The sequence below is a fragment of the Buteo buteo genome, chromosome 27 (genome assembly GCF_964188355.1).
Source record: "Buteo buteo chromosome 27, bButBut1.hap1.1, whole genome shotgun sequence".
Taxonomy (NCBI): domain Eukaryota; kingdom Metazoa; phylum Chordata; class Aves; order Accipitriformes; family Accipitridae; genus Buteo; species Buteo buteo.
The window spans coordinates 10,058,135-10,077,876 of NC_134197.1; the positions used below are offsets into that span (position 1 = coordinate 10,058,135).

The 19,742-nt window shown below is 45.1% G+C and overlaps 1 long non-coding RNA gene across 1 annotated transcript in view; it reads left to right on the forward strand.

Annotated features, from left to right (window-relative positions):
* The first annotated feature begins 1,069 nt into the window (after positions 1-1,069).
* The window catches only part of LOC142045278 (uncharacterized), a 33,304-nt gene continuing 14,631 nt past the window's right edge, over positions 1,070-19,742 (forward strand). Inside the window, exon 1 of the long non-coding RNA XR_012654555.1 lies at positions 1,070-1,333. This is a non-coding gene — a long non-coding RNA (uncharacterized LOC142045278). The remainder of the gene's footprint in view (positions 1,334-19,742) is intronic.

A 19,742-nucleotide genomic window follows, 5' to 3' on the forward strand; every position in this document is an offset into this window, starting at 1 on the left:
CTCTGCCACAAAATCACTTACATTTTCAATGATCACAGCACACAAAATTAATTTTTGATAGCCTTTTGTGATTTGGTTGAAAATTCTCATTTCTTTTTGTGCATTAACAGCAAACTGTATCCACTGCTATTCATACCAAATTTTAGATAATGAAGCAATTAAAAATACATGGATTGAAGATCTTATCTCATTTTTCCTCTGGCCTATTTCTGCTTCATTATTCATGAAGGGATATGTTTAATTCAGAGTTAGTAATTGCAGATATATCTAGTATAAATTGCGCCTTATATTCTTTTACCCAATTTCAATTTATTTTAGCAAATAGATCTATGGGGAAAAAAGAGCAGGAAAGACAAAAGGGCAAAAACTACATCTCAGTGTTGCCAAACAAAACCTTACAGGTCTATTGCTTGTAAAGTATGTCTGCAAGTCAGGAAAAAGTTGATGCAATGAGGCACTGTACTTGGCATATTAATAACCTTGCATTTGTATCAAACGGCTGAATTAAACTCTTCTGATTTGAAGCAGTTTGAGAGACCTCATGACTCAGTGCAACTGTCATTCTGCTGATTTTATCCACAAAGTCAAAAAGTCCCAAATCAGTGAAAAGCAGAAGTAGTAGAGACATAAAACTAGATAATTAGCAGAGTTGAAATAAAAGTAAGGTGGTTTAGGCAAAGTAGAGGAACCTTCACTTGGCCAGAAAGTGAGAATGACTCTGGATCATGTGTTTCCACGTGTCTGGAGGGAGATGCGTCTGTAACAGCTCGATAAAACGTTCAGATCCTGGACACGGAAAAATCATGAGAGCTTCCACTGGGTTTGGGATCCAAGGAAACAAAGGCCAGTACGTGCGGGAGAGTGCGCTGGGAGGGGGCTGCCAAAGTGCAGCCAGGGCTGCTCCTTGGCCAGATGGCTCCTGCCTTCCCCTCCCACAAATCTCAGCCCAGGGGTTGGATTAGGGTTGGGATGAGGGTGCCAAGGAAAAGACAGCTGACACGTATGGCAGGAGAGGGCTTGGACCAGGCAGCCAAGATGCCTCCAGGGCTGCTGATGCAATTGTCCCCCAGAGCCCTGCTGACGTGGGGCCAGGTCGCGTTCCTGAGCTGGGGCACAGCCGAGGGCTCTCTGCGAGGTTTGGACGGTGCCTGTGGAAACTGCTCTTCATGGGGAGGTGCTAACAAGGTTAATCATATCCAGGAATTGTAAGAGTTGGCTGTTGGCTACTGCAGTCCCAGGGCTTCTTGTTGGGCTGCAAGCTGTCTTTGGGAGCTGTCACAAAAACCCCCTTGTCCTGAACCTTCTGCAGAAGATGGAATGGGGCATAACATGGGTGAGTTTCCAACTGTTCCTCTGACCAGGTGTCAGAGCGCTCTAGAGAAAGGTTTTGTTTTAACTGCTAAGGACACAGCTCCAAACCTCCCTTTATACCAGTGGAACTTCTTGTATGTATGCCTTGGACTTGAAATAGAGTTTGTAGAATTAGCAATTTGGATTTATTAAACATTGTGATCAGCACTTTCTGGTGCAATTATTAAGGCAAATATTTCTGCCCAGTTATTTGATTAACTGAGTAACTTGCAAAGTGATGCATAGCCTTTCCTGTGTAGTCCTTGATTCATAATTTCAATAAGTTAATTAATTACAATCTTATTTTCTCTCCTAATGAATTCTGGTTTGCTCTGATGGCTTTGGAAGTCTTAAACATGTTGTGAATGATTCTCAGCTAAAGTTTCAGAGAGTTTTTATCTTTTATAGGAAATAACATTTAACAGCTATTGCTTTTCAGTGTAGAGCAGACTTCACAACTGCCACCAGCACTAACAAAAGTTCTACCTACCTTCTGCTGCCTTGTGCTCCAGGAGGAAAATTCATCCGTTTGTGAACAAGTATCCCTGTTTTCCCTAGAGAACACTGACAGGCATTGCTTTCAAAGAAATTACACTCCATTCAGTTACTCCGATCAACAAAAGCAACGTTCCCTGACCTGCTGTGGGTGAACAGCCTTTGGAAGCCTGTGCCACAACAGAGGTGTCAGGCCTTGGCAGGATATTTAATCTGCCTTTGTCTGCAGCATCACTTGTTGGTGACATTGGGTGTGTGCTCCATTCTCTGTGTCCTTAATTTGCTGATAAGTGTGTTGAAGGCTTTCAGAGCCCACGTTGGTTGAAAACTGCTGTTGGTTCATCACACAATGATGAAATTAAATCTAACGCAAAATTCTTCCAAGTGCATGACATCTGTTTTCCTGGAATCCTGTTTGTAATAAGTTCACTAAAAGCAGATTTCCTGGAAGTCAAACTGGTGCGTGGAGGAACAATTTCCAGCAGGGTTCTGCTATTGACATGCTGTGGCTGTGCTAAAGCTGACCCCTTACTGCTTGTGGTGACCGGGTACTTTGGGGTGCTTCTCAGCCAACAGTTCACGTTGTGTCTTCTCTACAGGAGGAGACACACACCTCCTCACCAAATGACCCATTTTTTTTTCCACTTTGGCATGGTGTTTCCCTCGCTTCTACAGTTTCTCCCTGCCTTTTTTTTTTTTTTTCCTCCTACTATCCCCTGCCTGGATTTGGTCCTTTATCTGTTGCTGTATCTTTCCAGATTTAGGCTGATTTTGGAGAAAAGAGGAGGGAGGCCATGTGTTTGGGGATTTTTCCATTATCTCAGACCATATCTCCTCCATCTCCTCCTCCTTATTTGTCACGTGAGTGTTTCTGATCTCTGCCTTGCCCTCCTATCACCACAGATTCCTCCCTTTCCATTGACCCACTTCTCTCCATCCTTTTGCTGGAGGGTGGCATGGGAAAAAACGCCACTGAGCTCAGAGCAGTCATCTTCTCCTCACTGTCCACTAATGTTACAAAATAGGTGGCAAAAGCAGTCCCAGCAGCCGTCCTTGAGAGAGACCTGGAGGCTGCAGAATAGAGAGGCTCAGAAACTGAGATAAGCCATCTCTAATTCAAAATTGGGTAATTCAGATCCCCATCAGACACACTAACTGATCATAAACACAAGCTTGGCACAGGCCTAGATCTTGCCTCCTCAGTGTCCTAGTCTTATATGAACGGTCATCTAAACAGTCGCACAAAATAAGGCTTTATCAGCTTCCCTTCATTAGAAACTAATTAGAACTGTCACCCCAAGCTGAAAAGATACCTTTGAAGTACAAATATTTCCTCAGCTTTTCTTAATCAAGGCTTTCTTTTTATGGGCCTTTTTATATGCTGATTCCAGCCGGCACATGAACTAGAAATCCTGGAAGGCTGGGAGGAAAAAAATCCTCTTGCACTATTTCCAATTGGGTAAAGACCAAAAATCCATTGGAAATCTCATGATTTCCAGCACAGCGTACTGGCCAAAAAAATCTGGAGAAGCTGCAAATAAGCATCCAGCTGTCTGGATAAATCCCTGAACTGAAAAAAATCTTTGGAGGTTTGTTTATTCTTCATATAGAGAATAAAACCTTATTATTTATCAATATTAATAAACTCCTTAAAGTGCATGGTGCCTACAAGGCGAAGAATTAGCTGTGTTGCTTGTGTTGATAAGTTTATAGGCCTGTGGGCTTGTCTGGCCTGGACAACAGTCAGGTAATTCAATTCAGGGATTTAGTGCAAAGCTTACTGTTGGGGAGATTAACAACAAGGACTCATGGAAGAGATGATTTTTAAAGTAGAGATGTGAATCTGATGCAGGGCTGTGTTGTGAGAGGTACGTGTGACTTTCAGATTGCATAGCAGAGAGAGAGAGGTTGAGGCAGAGAGAAGAAATTAATGGGAAAAGAGAGATGTAGGAGATGTATAGTCCAGGTCTATGTTATTTATGGGGTCAGAGCTGCGTCCTGATTGAGCAGACCAGGAGACTGTGGTCACCTCGGTGTTGCCTGGTCCCTGCTGTTGCCCAGGCCAGCTATGTACACGCTGCTCCCTTGACTCATGTCTGTGTGCAGCTCAGCCCAGAGCTGCCTGGTTTGTGTTCTGCACACACATTTTTACTGTCCCAAATCAGGCTTTTTAGTAAGCACTGTTTGAGCAGGTTTTCAGAAAACCAAGCTGAAATTCTAAGCACAAATCCCATTACTGGTTTAAAGGGTCAAAACCTCCCACTGCTTTGGACATTCACCATATATCTATTTTAACAAGATCTATGCATGCATGAACTACCACTCAGTCTTTTGCCATATAATTTTTTGCTTCTATATTCGACAAATATTCTAATAGGAAGGCAAATTGTGAATGGCAACTTATTCTAAAAGGTAACCTGTGCAAAAGACAGAGATATGTGATGTCAGTAAGGTCATTCCCACCCATCCCACACTGCCCAGGTAATATCCTCCACACGCAGCCAAGCACTGCCAGTGCCAGAAGCAGCACGCAGGGACACCAGGGTCCCACACCACTCCTTCCTGTTCCCTCGTGCAGTGCAGGGACACCAGGGTCCCGTACTGCTGCTCCCCTTTCCCTCATACACCGTTGGTCAGGGCAAATGGGCGGCCACGTGTCGCCTGCTCTCCGTACTGCCCTGAGATGTGGTCGGAGGTGGAGAACATTCCCTGAGCTAGAGATGCAGGATGGGGCCCTTATTTATACATTTTCAAAATGCTTGCCATAAATTCACTGCGAAATAGCTGAGATCCCTGAAGAGCGAGCTATGTGACGTGGCCTTGCTATTTCAGATGTTTTTGTTGTTTGCTCTCTGCATCTTTATTAACGGCACTCTGTCAAGGCCGTTGCATTAAACATTGATCTACCTTGACAGCGGGAGCAGGGCATTCATATTGAAGGGCAGGTGTCAGCCCCTTGCCGACAGCATCCCTCCCTCGCAGATATTTAACTATTTCTTAGCCTCCCAAGAAAGACACGTGGAAGGAGCCCGCTGGTGCTGAGACGGCACAGAATTACTCTGCTAACCAAAGCGTGGCGGGGAGGAAAACTGTACTCCTGAATTTCACACCTGGAAACCTGCCAAACTAGGAGGCATCTCAAACAACCTTGTTGCTCTCCTGTCGGGGTACCGTCTGCTTGTTCACATCTACTGGGTGGGAGCTACTTACCATTTCATAGCAATTCTCAAGGCTGAAGCCTACTGACCTGTGGGAAAATTACGCAAAGGGCATTTTATAGTACTTGAAGCTTCAGCTATGCCTAGTCATGAGCTCACTGCTTCTAGTTTTGAAGGTGCTTCCTGCAGTGATTCTTTCATGCAATTGCCACTTCGTGATACAGTCTCAATTTCTAAACTTTCCAGGATTCCCTTGAAATAACCTCAAGGGAAGTGGCAGGTTCTGACACTCTTGATGACTTCTTGGAAGCAATTCAGACACCAAATGATGGTCTCGGTATCGGGAAATGAGCAGAGGGGTCTGCCTGGCTTGGTGATGACTGATGGAGGAGGGGGTCTGAATTGTTTGGTACCCTTTGTGGATGTTTGAAAGGGAAAATACTAATTCCTATGTTTCTGTGAAGGGTGTGATGTGAGATACAGATGGGCAGGGCATTTGTTTCTTTGGTTTCTTGTTTTTAATGTAGTGAAAGGCACTGAGAAACTTCACTGGCAGACTGAAAAAATCAGCAACCTAAGAAAGCTATGTAACCCTTGCAGCTGTCTTTCTGAACGCTTTACTTTAAACTACCTGGTACAAAAACTCACCCCACCTTGCTAAGTGGGGCAACCTATCCACAGACCGGTGTCACTTGGATGCTTCCAAGTTTTCTAGCTCTTTAGGGAGAAGAGCCATGAGATACTGATCCCCCAGTAACTCTTTGTTTCTCCTGAGCAGAGGCATTGCTCCCTGGGCTTTCTCTCTGGCTTTCCCACTGGGTTCCTCCCAAGGTCTGCCCTTGCTCAGGGTGTCTCACTGACTTGTCAATCACTAACAAGCTGCTACGTACAGTGAAGGACACGTAGTCTCCATGTCACCGGTGATGGGAACAGCCAGCCTGCTGGCACGCATCCCCCATGACATACCCCTCGCCCCGGTCCAGCTCTGCAGTCAAGGGACCATATCCCTGCCACACCACCCGTTCCCTCCCTGCTCCCTGGCTCCACAGACCCGGCGGAGGCTCTGCCTCCCTGCCTGTAGCTTTTGGCCGGGCGAGCGAGCCTGGGTCTGCCTGCCTGGCAGCGGCGCGGGTTTTGGGGAGGAGCAGTGGCGGGGCCGCGGGACTGTTGCGATTCGGCTGCCAGCTGGCACAGCGCAGGCAGGCGCTGAGCGGGGATGAAATGTGCTCGGATGAAATGTGCTCGGATGAAATGCCCCAGATAGAACATTCTCACAGCCCCACTATACCTTCGCGTTTCCCTGGCTTCATAAAGCACCTAGGCTTCAAGCTGTCTGCCCACTGCGTGCTTGAATTTGGCTTGAATGTCTGATAACTTTTGTTTAATTTTGGCAGAGGTTTACTTGTCTATGTGTGTTTGGGTTTTGGTTTTTTTTTTAATTATTATTTTGTTGAATTCTCTGGCTAAGGATAAGTTTGAGGCTTAAATTACATAGTCACACTAATATCAGTCTGTACAGTAACTACAGCATTTTGTGGGCTTTGTAAGGTTTGTTGTAAACCACCTCATCTCATGGCATTTATTGTCACTGTACCTATCGGTGAGCAGAAGGACAGCCTGACACCCTCCGTGCAGCATGATGCAATGGGGGTGCCTGTGTGCACTGCAGAGGGGAGTGGGACTTGGCCCATTTCAGTTCAAGTGCAAACATCATGTATTTTTCCCCCCTCTTCACCAAGGGCTTTTAATATAAGAGCTAAGACAGGCATTTGCAACTTTTTTTCCTAGGGCTGAACTCTCATATTTCAACATGAAATTTTTAATCCAACAGTAATGCCTGGACAGTGTTGCCTGGTCCTCCAGGGACTGATGGTGTATGTTTCTCCAAAAATGATGTGGCTGTTGCAAGCAATTGTTCTCTAAAGTCTGTTCAAGCTCTCATTGGCTTGTTCTCCGCAAAAAAACACCTGGCAGTACTTAGGCTGCTTCTGTGATGAAAATGCTTGCTGTCATGTTAATTAATGCATTGCCTTGTCAGTTCTTTGTAGTCTTCCATCTACCTGCCTCTACCCTTGTCTTTTCTCCCCTCTTCTCTTTGGATGGTGACTCCCTCTGGATAGACTACCTCCATGGATCTGCACAGCACCAGCCACAACAGGTGCTCCTACAGAAAAAAACCTCATGAAAACACGAGAGCACCCCAACCATGGCTGGCCCAGGATGCCGTCACCTCACTTTCAGGAGGTGCGAGGGCAGTGCGGGCACTGAATAGCACACGCAGCTGCCTATACCCTCCTTGTGTCCCCCATCCCAGTTAGCAAGTTAGGAGTTACCTGCCTGCTCACAGTCTGATGCTGAGCCCATGCAAAGCCCAGAAGTCCCTGAATGTGTTGCGTGCACAAATAATTTTAGCTCAAATAGACTCTTGTGTCTAGTTTGAACCTCTTTTTGTCCCTCCAAGAACAACTCAGGAAGGATCCCATGAGTTGGCCTATGAAGATCTCACTACTGCGGGTATTCTTAGGTCTTCATCAGGAAAGGCATGGGAATCTCTCCAAGCTATTACATCAGCCTTGTAAATGACTCATGCTGGATGTCTGCACTTTCTTTTACTGGTGAGGAGACAGCTGTGTTGGAGAACTTCGGTCAGCCTCATCTTTCCAGGGGGCGAAACGAAGGCCGAGCCAGCTCGTGGTGTACCCTAGTGGGTTCAGTAGGGTGTATCGGTGTCCCAAGGGATGTCTGTATGATGCATCTTGTCTACATGGTGTTGACTAAAAGCAAGAAGTGGTCAGATATTTTTCTTCATCTTCTATGACACACCACCCCCCACCTTCTATTTTTTTTTTTGTTCGTCTGCTGAAATTTTAGTGTTTGTGCCAGTGAGACCACAGCAAAGTCTTTTTCAGCCTGTCCCATTGCTCATTCTGGAAAGTTGTGCCAATTTAATTCACTCATAAGCTTATAATGTCAGAAAATAAGGTCTAGGGCTTCTTCTCTTCTCTGTAGTCCTATGGTCTCTTCTTTTTCCAGCATTTGCTGGTTTGTCCCTCCTGAAATTTTATTTTCAAGAGCTGTGCTCCTTCTGGGTGTGTTTCTCTCATGTTTTAGTTATACCTTTGTGGTATGGTTTTTTTCAGGTTTTGAGCAGATGAGGTCCTGATTAGCAGGATATGAAATAACTCAGTAATATGTAGTGAGTGATGTCAGTTGTTCTTAGAGGTGGCTACCTTCAAAAGAAGGAAGATAACCTTTATGGGAAAATACAACTGTCTTCATGTCCAGTCCAAAAGGACAGAAAAGACTGTGGATTAAGTGGAGACAGTCCCTAAATTCATTACTGACTTCAGTTCATGGGGAAAAAAAAAGACGTCGGGAAAAAGGAAAATGGGCTGGAGGCTGCCGTCCAGCTGCCTTCTGGGTGCGTGCCTGCAAGCAGGGAGCTGGAGCCTCCAGAACAATCTATTGAGGATTATTCTCAACGCGTGGGTGAGTATCAGGCTGGACACTATTGCACAACACAGCTCAGCTGTGTGTCTGATGTTTGTTGTACTAATAGCACTGCAAAGCATTTAACAGTGGGGAAGAAAAAAACCCACATAAAATTGGGAAAAATGGAATAGTTAAAATCATGTCAAAAACTTTGGGGTTTGATTGAGTTTTGAAAATAATTGGAGAGTGATAATATGAAAAGGTGAGGAAGGGCTGTTTTGAAATGATCTGTGCCACGTGGGGAAAAAGCAAATTTAAACAGATTGAAAGGGATAAAGAGGGAGGAGGGAGTGGTGGGCTCAGACAGTCTATGGAAAGGGCTCAGGAGGGCCAGGAGGGGAAGTGTCTCTGTAAGAAAATGGAACAAAAGGTGGTTTTGAAATGACGGAAGCTACAGGACTCATTGGAAGGAAAGGAGAGAAAGTGTCATGCATATTATTTCTAATTTTTTTTTCCAAATGATTTTACCTCATTCCCTTTTCAAACATGAGGGTGAAACTCTAAAGTAGGCAGAAACTCCCATTAGATTTTCATTGCTTTCTGCTTCCAACCTCCCTGGAAACCCCTCAAGATCAGGCTTTCACAGTAATTCAGCACATGTGCTTCTGGCCCCAAAACCCATCCATGAACCTGGGGGAGGTTTGGCCCTGAGCTGGGCTGCTGCTGGGACAGCGTGCAAACATGAAACCAGAGTCAACTAAATGCCCTGGAGCATGCGGAAAGGTTGGGCTCTGGCTTGTATAGTAACAGGCTGAAGAAAGGTTTATGCCAATTCTGATTATATTCAGATGGATTAATGTATCAGCTTGTGGCCTTTCTGCTGACAGTGATTCTGAAGGGTGCAGGCACCCTTTAATAGGTGATAGACAGCTGAAAATCCCAGTGGAAGAAGTGATTTGTGATTATGGAAATTGGTAGCTCACCCTAGAAATTCTTGTGCAGTGCTCTTAAAAAGGCATGAATATTAGAGTTACATGTGTGTTTATAGAGTGTTCAGGCAAACTATAAGCACTGAACTTTTGGGCTTGTAATCTCTCTTGCAGAATATGAAGGCTTTTCATGGGAAATGCACTGCGTCGATCATTTTCAATATTAAGATCAGATGCTTGCTTGCAGGCATTTTAAGGGTTTGTTCAGCTCTGGAGAACACCCTGTACAGTTTTTTACCTTTTCTAGTTTTGTAATTGTGCAGTTTTTCCTTCATTGGGTAAGAGCAACAGAGACATCGTAGTGGGGTGAAAAGACTCCAGTTCAGCCAGGCTCTGAGCAAGCCGTAGAACCATAGAACCATTTGGGTTGGAAAGGACCTTTAAAGGTCATCTAGTCCAACCCCCCTGCAATGACCAGGGACATCTTCAACTAGATCAGGTTGCCCAAAACCCCGTCCAGCCTGATTTTGAATGTTTCCAGGTATGGGTCATCTACAGCCTCTCTGGGCAACCAGAGAGTCCATCTGGTTGAAGTCCTTGAAAGAGCTGCTGCGGGTTTGCTCACCTTGAAGTTAGTGGGAATTGAAAGTGCCCATTGTGCAACAGGACCCACCAGTACTGTATTGCACTAAATAAATCATACACTCTGAGACAGTCCCTACGTCAGAGAGCTTAAAAATAACAAAGAGAGGGTGAAAAGATGTAGGTAGCTCAATTTTATGCATGAAAATGGAAACAGATGTTAAAGGGCTTGCTTGTTCTCCAGTGGAGAACATGCCCAAAGCATGCACTACGTGAGCTGCCTTACTGTGGGTATTTTTTCCCTCAGTGAGTGTTAAGTGTGGAAAGCGGCAATGGGAAGAAATTGTGGTTTGTAACCTATCTTTCCAGGGTGATCTGAAGACTTAAAAATATATATGATGTAATTAAAAATTTCTTTGAAAATGGTCATTTCCTTCCCTGGTTCCTGGATTGTTTGGTACTGTTGTCCGGACCGTGCACTACCTGAGCATGCTATGGCTGCACAAGGTGACTCGCCAGGGCACTGTACCCTCTCAGGGATAAAATGAGTATAGGGAAAGCATTTTGTTTTGCCTTTAAATCTTTGCTCTCTAATGCACCATGTGGCTTTGCTCTTCCCATTCAATTCTGGTAGCCACGTTTGTCTTGCCAGGCTCTGGGTGCCGGGAAAGCACCACCAAGGCTGGAGCTGGTTATGTGAGCATCTCTGGCCAGCTGCACAGGGTATCTGGCAGCCGCAGGCCTCTTTCTGCAGACCATTCCCCCAGATAATGTGGTGTCAGAAAAAGGGAAAAAGCAAGAGTTTGGGTCACTTTATTGGACGTTTCGGTCTGTTGTGTCAGTGGCTGTTTACATTTGACGTTCCAGATTAAGCAAATCCCCAGCTGGTACAAGAAGATAGTCTCCCCCTGCTCCGATTTCACGTGCGTGCAACACACAAGTTGATCCTAGTGTGAGATGGATTTGCTCAAAGAGCCACCTCACCCTCCTTACACCGCAGAAGATGCCTGTGTGATGCTGTTTCCAGCACACAGGGAGATCATCCTGTAAAGCTCTTTAGCTGCTCCGTCTTCCACCTTCTGGCTCGTACAGCACGAGCTTTGGCTTCCCGTCCACAGTACGTGCTGAAGTGGCAGCTACGCCTCAGACATGAAGCTGACTTCTTCTATCAGCAAAGACAGCAGCTCCTGTCCTGTGGCCCACATCCCTCCGTAATCCTCCTGCGAAGCCGCTGGTGGTTACTTGCAGTGGTTACAAAAGCGCTGCCCCTGAGTGGGAAGAGAAAGTCCCTTGTGCTGCCATTATTTTAGACCACTGAGGCAAGGGTTCAGCCTTCTTGTGCTGCACTCCGAACAGATGTCAGAAAAATTAATCGAGGCATTAGCTCCTGCAGATGACTTCATCAAGCACAATGGCATTTTGCAGTTAGAATAATCTTCCTTTAGCACTTTCAGTTGTATCACTTTTGCAATTAGCAACACATTTATAGCACTAAAAGAGACTGATAAGAGCATTCAGGTTGGTTCCTGGTCACTGAGCAGCAGGGTTTCTAACTTTCACTTGAACGGGTTTCTGATTGTTTGGGCTAAAGAAGAAATGACATTGACCTTTAAGAAATGGCCAGGGAATTGTTAGAGTGTACGGGATTTAGGAACCAAAATGCCTTCTAAGTTCTTTGGGATTTGGCAACCTAACTCTCACATCCCTTCAAAAATGCCAGTGTTAGATTTCACTGAGAGAAAATTGATTTTTCCTAGAATCACTAAGTAATGGAGGCTGAAAGGGACCTCTGGAGGTCACCATCTTCAACCCCCTGCTCGAGGCGGGTAATTTTAAGTGTCAAACTCTGTTCTTGGCAGAGTGCTGCAGTGAGGGATAGCTCAGGAGCCCTGAAAACACTACAGGGAGATTTCAGTGAGGCACTAAAAAGGGTCATAAATAATTAGCTTGATATTAACTTTTGAATAGTCCTCCTGGTCTCAGCTACTGAGCCCTCCTCCAGGATCTTGGGCTATGTAAACGAGGTTTTGATATTTTCTGTTTTCACTGGAATGGTGTTGGAGTTTGTACTGGTGAAGCATTCAGCTAACTGCTGCAGGTTACCCTTTGAAGCTGCAATTGTGCAACAGCACTTTGGAAAGCTGTTTGGGGACAGAGTATTTTCCCCTCGAGTCCCAGTATTGTTCAGAGAGGTGGCGTAAACACTGTCCAACTGCTACTTCAGGCACTGATTCCAAATGAGAGACTGAGTTTTTTATGGGATAATCTCTTTTATTATATTCCATTGTTATTCCCTGCTTCGTTATTAGCTTGACTTTTCTTTCCCATTTCTAATTCTTTCCCAACCTTCCTCTGCAAAAGAAAAAAAATCCTCTTTAAAGCAGCTCCTTTCCCAGTTGCCATGATTGACTACGATTTTTCTGTCCTTTCCTTCCTGGCCCCACAGCTCCTCTCTCTCTCTGCCCTCGGGATGCCATGCCGAGTGCGTTGCAGCGCCCTGGCTGTGTCCGCGCCGGGGTCTCCGTGGCAGTGCTGACACGGGTGCTTGTGGTGTTCCCCTCCTGCACTGGGGGAACTATTCAGATGTATCTGAAAAAGCATCTGCTACTTCACCACATAAAGGTACTCGTGCAGGATGTAGGCTGCAGTCCTTTGTGTTTACAGAGGAGCCTGGCTCCTCTGGGTAATATGTCTGGGTAATGTGTCCCAGGGTAATATATCTGCACGTGGCCCGTGGCTGATGGAGGAGCTCTGTGGACACAGTCATTCCCAGTGGAGACCCATTTAGGTGATATTTATTCATTGCTCCTGGGATGTAGAGGGTGGAAGTATGAGCTCTTTGACATCCCAAGCATTAACAAGAAGACAACCAAGGAATTTATTTTTTTTTTCAATTTAAAAGTGTGTTTTACTTACTAATGTAAATGAAGAACAAAACAGAGCAAAGGCTGTGATGAAATATTTAAGTTCTTCACATCTTATTTTTTTCATCTCTGTACCTCCAAGGGACAACACACTATCTGAGTCTGGCTTTGTAGTGCCAGATAGCAGCAGTATTTTGTCTCTGCTTGTAGTACCTCCTCAGCCTCCAGCTATGTGCTGCTGCCAGCTGAGGCTCCCGCGCAGGGGGGAGCAAGTGCCCGGTGTTGAATCCCAGCAGCTTATAGCGCAACCACTTGTTACCAGAAGCCTGAATTAATCGGCTTGGAAAATTTATTAGATTAGCAAGGAATGACAGTGACCCAGGGAATGAACTCTGGCAGAGGGGCTGAAACAGAAGACGGGTTTCTGCTTGTCCCCAGGAGAATCTGAAAATGTTTTACACAGAAAAAAACCTGCAACAAATGGCATCACAGAAATGTGGGGACTTCTTGGGGGCTATGAAACGGTGAGTATTAAGGTTAGATTTCCAGAGGCATCTATTTCTTCACAGTCCCTCTGGAAAGTCAGTGGAGAGCAGTTTACTGTTCTAGCTTTTTCAGTAGGTGAAAGAGAGGGTGAACAGGCACATGTCCCCTGGAAAGATCAGCTTTTAGGGGACTACAATGGATGCAGAGGCCCCTGTGGCCTCTACTACCTGTCGCTCTGCTGCCCTGGCCCTATTCTTTGGCGAAGCTGCCCAAAGATTGCAGAAGCCAGGTTTAATGAACATAGATGGACTCTCTTTTGCGTAGAAGTATGGTAAGATGGGAAAAAGCAAATCATACCTTCCAGACCCTTTTTCTGGAAAGTCATGGAAGTAATTCAGAGTATGTCTGAATAATCCTGAACCTGACATGTTTCTTCTGGTGCCTAAGCGACCTCTTCATTGGCGAAGGTGTCTTGTCTCTACATGTGTGCGTAACTGCAAGCAATGCAGAAAGGTTTTGCGTTTGGAGCCAGCAGAGATGACATGCCACACAGTGCAAATGGGATGCCGACACAATTCTCTGATGTGCTTACAAAAATTCACAGCAAAAAGTTTTCCCTTCCTGCCTTCTCTCAGGTTGGTGGCTGCAGTGCAGCCTGACCCCCACGTACTGTTTCTGAACTGGGAGGTGGCCCTTCCAGCCCCCCGGGCACTGGAAGATCATCCTGCAGCTGCTCTTCAGGCCATCTTCTGCATCTGGCCCTGAGGATGCCAGAAGAGCTCCCAGGCATCTGTCAGGCACAGAGGTCTCTGCGCTTCGTCTGGAGAAACAAACTGCACAATCTGAAAGGAGAAAATACATTTGCTGGGATTCACGTAGTATCAGGAAACATGAGAGTCTAAGAATTACAGACAGGAACAAAGAACAGAGACATTAAGTTCCCAGTCCTGGTCTTTTTCTGTGCTACTACACCAGGAAGAAAACCCACTGTGACAAATGAACAGCTGAAATAAGAAATGTCATTACACCAGGCTGCTCTATTAAAAAAACCAGGACAGGTAAAACAAAGACACGTGGCTCCCGTATCTTATGTTCAAAATGGTCCAACCTTCACCCTCAAGGTACAGTATTTCATGGCTTGTAATTTGTAGTGGATCTATGATTTCTCAAATCAGCTAGCTTTTTTCCTTCTATATAAACATGAATTTAAAAGCAGACAGTAATACTATCTAGGGCTAATTCATTCCTGGAGATTTTTTATGAGGAGCTGCAGTCTTCATTGTCTGAATTTTCTATTAGTTGCTGGAAGGTGTGCATTTCTCATAGAAACTATCACATGAAAATGTGAATAACACATAATGGAAAACTAGGGAGGAAAAAAAGCCTCTGACCTTCCCTTCAAATGGAGTTTCATAGCTGAAAAAAAGCAAGCCCCAGTAACAGCTTCAGGTCTGCTCAACTGCTTCTGTAATAGTGTCATAGACTTTGAGCTTGGTTTTGTTCTTGCTCCAATGCTTTAGTTTTCTGTCACCACAGCAGGCCCTCGAGTGACTTTCTGGGGATGCCCAGAGTGGCTGTGTTACTCAGCGGTCCGAGGTTTGAGGTGCTCATCCCCGGTTCCGCTGTGGCCCAGTGGCAGCCTCACCTCTCCAGAGTCTGACAACTCATGATGAACTAAGCTCTACTGAGGCACTAGGAAATGTGAGCAATGATGCATCCGTACTGCAACTCACCTGATCACCACCCACAAATGCAGGATCGTAAGCAATGCCATGGCTCCGGTGGACTGCCAGGGAAACTTAGCGTCCGGGTCATCTGGCAGCCACAGCCAGTTGTGCAAATGCCTTTTGAATGTGGGTAAGAGTTGCACCACCCCTCGGCTCCACCAGCGGCGTGAGATTTGAGAGAATCTTACCTTACATGGATAATGCAGGCAGCACCCTGCCTGTGATGCCAAAGTCAGGCAGAGAGCAGGGCACCGGCAGGCTGCCTGTGCTGCTGATGCTGGTCAAGGGGTAGGGTGTCAGGAGGCAGGGCATCAACGTGGCTATTGAAATATAATATAGAAGTGTGCTGTAAATAACACCTTTCATGCTCAAGATACCGCCAAGCACTTTATGCTATACACCGTTAAATACTGGCAGGAAAGGGACCCTATACACAAACGGCAGAGCAGAGCATGTTGAGCGATGCTTGAAAATAAAACTTCTTTCATCACCAGTGCACGATCATGAAAGCATAGCCCAGCATAAGGGAGTGGGATTTTTGGACAGCTCTGTGAGTTTGAGCAGAATGGGGCTGCAGAGAAGCAGGTGAAATTACGGTATATGAGCTCACACAGGCATCTCGGGTACTTTGATGATGTGTCAGATTGTGCCCATGGTCACATCATGGTGGATGGATGGGTCTTTGGGAGGAGATAGACATATGGTTATATGAGTCCTGAGGGTTTCTAATTGCAAATATTACTAGTATTCTTATTGCATTAATACAGATATTAATATAATATTGATATAACATATAATATATTAAATCGTTATATTAATATTGAGCTGGCAAGTGAGAGCTGGAAGTACAGATTAGCAACTCCTCATCCTGCTATGTTATGCAAACCCATAGGAAAATTATTATCTCATTCACATAATAATATATTGAATAATATCTCATACACTCAACTAATTATACCTACCTTAGGTGTGTCTAAATTAGCTACTGTCATTACACAGCAACCAGGTCTGAAGAGAAACAAATGTCTGACTTAAATCTGATTTAGTCCCGACTCCGCCTCTGCAGTGTGGTACAGCTGCAGCCTGCAGATTTGGTGTTGTGCCTGGAAGGGAGCGATGTTTCCACTACCCCCATAGGGAGCTGTGGGACTTAATGGATGCTTACAGGATATTTGGGAGCTGCAAAGGCTGGATGCTGAGATGAGCATGGTGAGCTACGCAGAGCTGATAGACAGTTAAAGAAAATGGAAGAAAATTAATTGAAACCTCTGTGAGAAAACTCCAGCCTGACCCAAAAAGCCAATATCTTCCAAACTTCACATCCTCTCAGGCAGTTCCACTGAAAACATTGACTGCAAATGCTGCTGTGCTTTGTGTTAATCCTCAAGGCAAAAGTAAGGTCACTGCTGCAAAAAAAGTGGTAGCATTTTCATTTTAAAACAAGCCTACGGCTTATTGAATTTTGCTCTAATTAGGAGGTCTTTTTTTTGTCTCTGTTCTCCTCTCTACTGCATGTGGCAAGGCCCGTTTGTTTTCCTTGGCCTTGAAGTGGGGGAAAAGATTTTGTGGGAGATTTTTTCAACTTCACGGGTCTTTTGCTTCTGGCTTATATTCGATAGTTGTGCATAGTTCACGGAGGGCAGAATGTGAAATGTTGCTGTGTGGTTTAGGAGCCCCTGAGAAGATGTGTCCTGCTTCCCTTTGTGCTCTGCCCCAGACCATGGCCCCTCATACCGTGGGGGTTACCAAATATCACAAGAATATTGATGACTCCCAGAGAAGGGTCCCCAGTTCCCTCTGATAACGCTGTCACGGTTTGAAGGCAGTTGCTGAACCTTTGCAATTCAGGACATTCTTTGGGCAAATTTTGGCTTTCGAGGCTCAAGGTTTAAAAACGATTATGTTGTTAAATGGGGGTCAAAGGCCGAAGGAAAGTGACTTTACCGATTTCTGCAGGCTGTGGAATAGCTAGCTGCCGCAGGGTAAACGCTCCCCTGTTGTGGTAAAAGAGTCACTGCTCTGGCACTGGTGGATGTAAAACTGGGTTTCACCGCTGTGCCAGAAGCAGTTATGAAGAATTGTGCTTTCAACACCCCACACCAGGTCTCAAGCTGGAGAGAACCAAATGGTTACGGGACACCGCGCTGTGTTTACGGGCATTTTGGGGCATTTCTTGTGCATGGGCAGGTGCCCTTGCACGAGCAGGGCAGGAGCAGGGCTAGCTGCAGCCAGGGTGGAGGGCTCACAGGCAGGGAGTACACGTGTTTATTTACTGGTACTGTGTGTGATGACTTCTTGTGTAAGTGGAAATTGATTGTACACTCTATGAATCACACTGATTGATAAGCTGTGTGAATATAAAATCCAGCCAAGAGTCTAGGGAGGTGTCTCACATTTCTGTCTAGGCTATTCACTTCCCTCTCAACCAAGAATTAACTTTAAAAAGTAGGAAGAGGCTCCTTTTTGGCTATCACAGTGTCATCATCTTCTCTGGGTTTTTAATTTCCTCTACCCCCAGTCCCATTAAAACTAGATAAGTGTGTTAGGAAGATAAAAATCAGCTTACAAGTTTATGGACGATTGATTGAAAGAAAAAAACCAGAGTGCTGAACATAGCTGGCTCAAGCCTGCATAAGACCTCTTAAAAATTATTTACTAGATACTCAATAAAGTGTGCCAGAATAGCCTGTTAAAACTGCGGAGGCAAGAGCCTCGGGGGAGATTTCCCTGCTCCGCTCTGTACCAGCCAGCTGCAGCTGTCGGTAGCATTAGGAGTAAACACAGCTCCAATCGACATACAGTTCCTTTCTGTTCACAGCAAATTTAAGTATGATATTTATAGGCATCAGTCATCTCTGATCTCCTTTGATCCATTCTTCCAACTGAAGAAGCTGTGCTTTGAAAGAAAACACCATCTTCCTCTTTTCACTGGCAGAATTAGAGAAAAAATGCCAAGACACCAACTTTCAAAATGCTTCTGATGCCTTTAATGTTTATTTTAACGTCTAAAAAATATCTGAGGGCCTGATCCTTGCCCATGTCTGCTTCTGAAAAGCGGCAGCAGATCTTGTTCCACCTCAATTTATGGATAACACGTCTGCGCAGTGCCAGGCTCCGAGGTTATCACGAATATTCCCATCTAGAACATTAAGTCCTTGTTGGAGCCCATCTAATGTAAATACATTTGTACCAAGCATGCTCACCCTCCTGCATGCATATTCATGGCATGCCAGCTCCTGACAAAGATAATGCTCTGTGCAGTGAGCACCGTTATTAGCTCTGACTGACAAATGGATTTCTAATCTAATGTATGTATGTCACACATGGATCACAAGAGCTTTGAAGTCAAACGCATTCTTGGGAGCTGAGCTACTTTTGTTACAGCATAGCATTAAAGCTGAGAGGTACGAAGTCCCCTGCTGTTGGATGGCACTCAGCAGTTGATAACTAGGAGGTGAAGGCACCTCCCTATCCCTGGAAATGCTGCTGGCGTCTGGAATAGAAAGCTGGGCTATGAGCCGCTGCGGCTCGGCCAGGGAGGCTGGTGCCTGTGCTTGGCTCTCTCAAGCAAGGTGCTACAGGCAGTGCGGGTAAGGAGCACAGTGCCAGGTCCAAGAGCCACCTTCAGAGAAGAAAATAGCATGATCCCCTCTGAAATACCTTATTTAAAGCCTGTGAGACTACATCCTCTGAGTAAGGCCGTAACTGAATTTCTTGAACAAATGATGCTCATCATGCCAAGGCGCACAGTAACAAAGATTTTCCATCCCCATCCAAATAGTGCATTCACACCTATAAGCCCACACCACATGCAACTCCTTTGCCTGTTTTTAAAAAACAGGAAACATGTACTTGAAGGCAAAGGCTTTCATAAAGGATTTATGTTGGGAGCAAACCAGGGCACGCTCACAGCGTGGCTCAGAGGCAGCCGGACCATTCAGCTGACACTGGATGAATAAAAACTTCTCAGCTCACGAAACCTTTTCCCTGTTGCAGATAAGCTATTTACACATCTGGAGTGTCATTTTGTGATCAATACTGAAACCGAACAAGGCATAACACAACTGATGTTGCTTGCTTTGTGTACACAATAAACCATCAACAGATGGTTGGTTGCTTGTATCCTTACCTCTATGTAATTCTTTAATCCTGCTCATGTAGTCACTAGTAAGAATCACAGGTAACATGGAGACTGAAGTACACACATCATCCCTTCATATCAATAGTGTAGCATGAAATCCCTTAATGAAATCATTTTTCTATTGATACAATCAAACTGTGGTACGTAGTTGCTGCCTGCAACATTTTACCAGTTAAGAGTAATCAGTTTAGTGGTAATACCATGCAGCACGAGATCATGCTTGTGTTCTGAGTTGAAGCCCAAATGATGATAGAAGCCACATATATATTCATCTCTCTCAAGAGCACCCACAAACCTGGCAATAATTACCTGGTGCAGTTTTTTTCAAGGTTGTGCCATCCTCTGCAGCCCAGCTTTTCATTCAAATGAAACTCTACTGCATGAAATCCATTGGAAAGCTCGTGTTAGCCAGCCCTGTACCCACATAATTATTATGCTTGATTAATTTGGTGTGTTTATTTAAATTGGCTGGTGTGTTCCTCAAATAGGTAACTAGCATTTTTTTAAAAATTCCAATTGCTTTGTGGTGCTTTGAATGGCTCTAAGTGAAAACTGCTCTGTTGCTCTTTTGTCTTTCT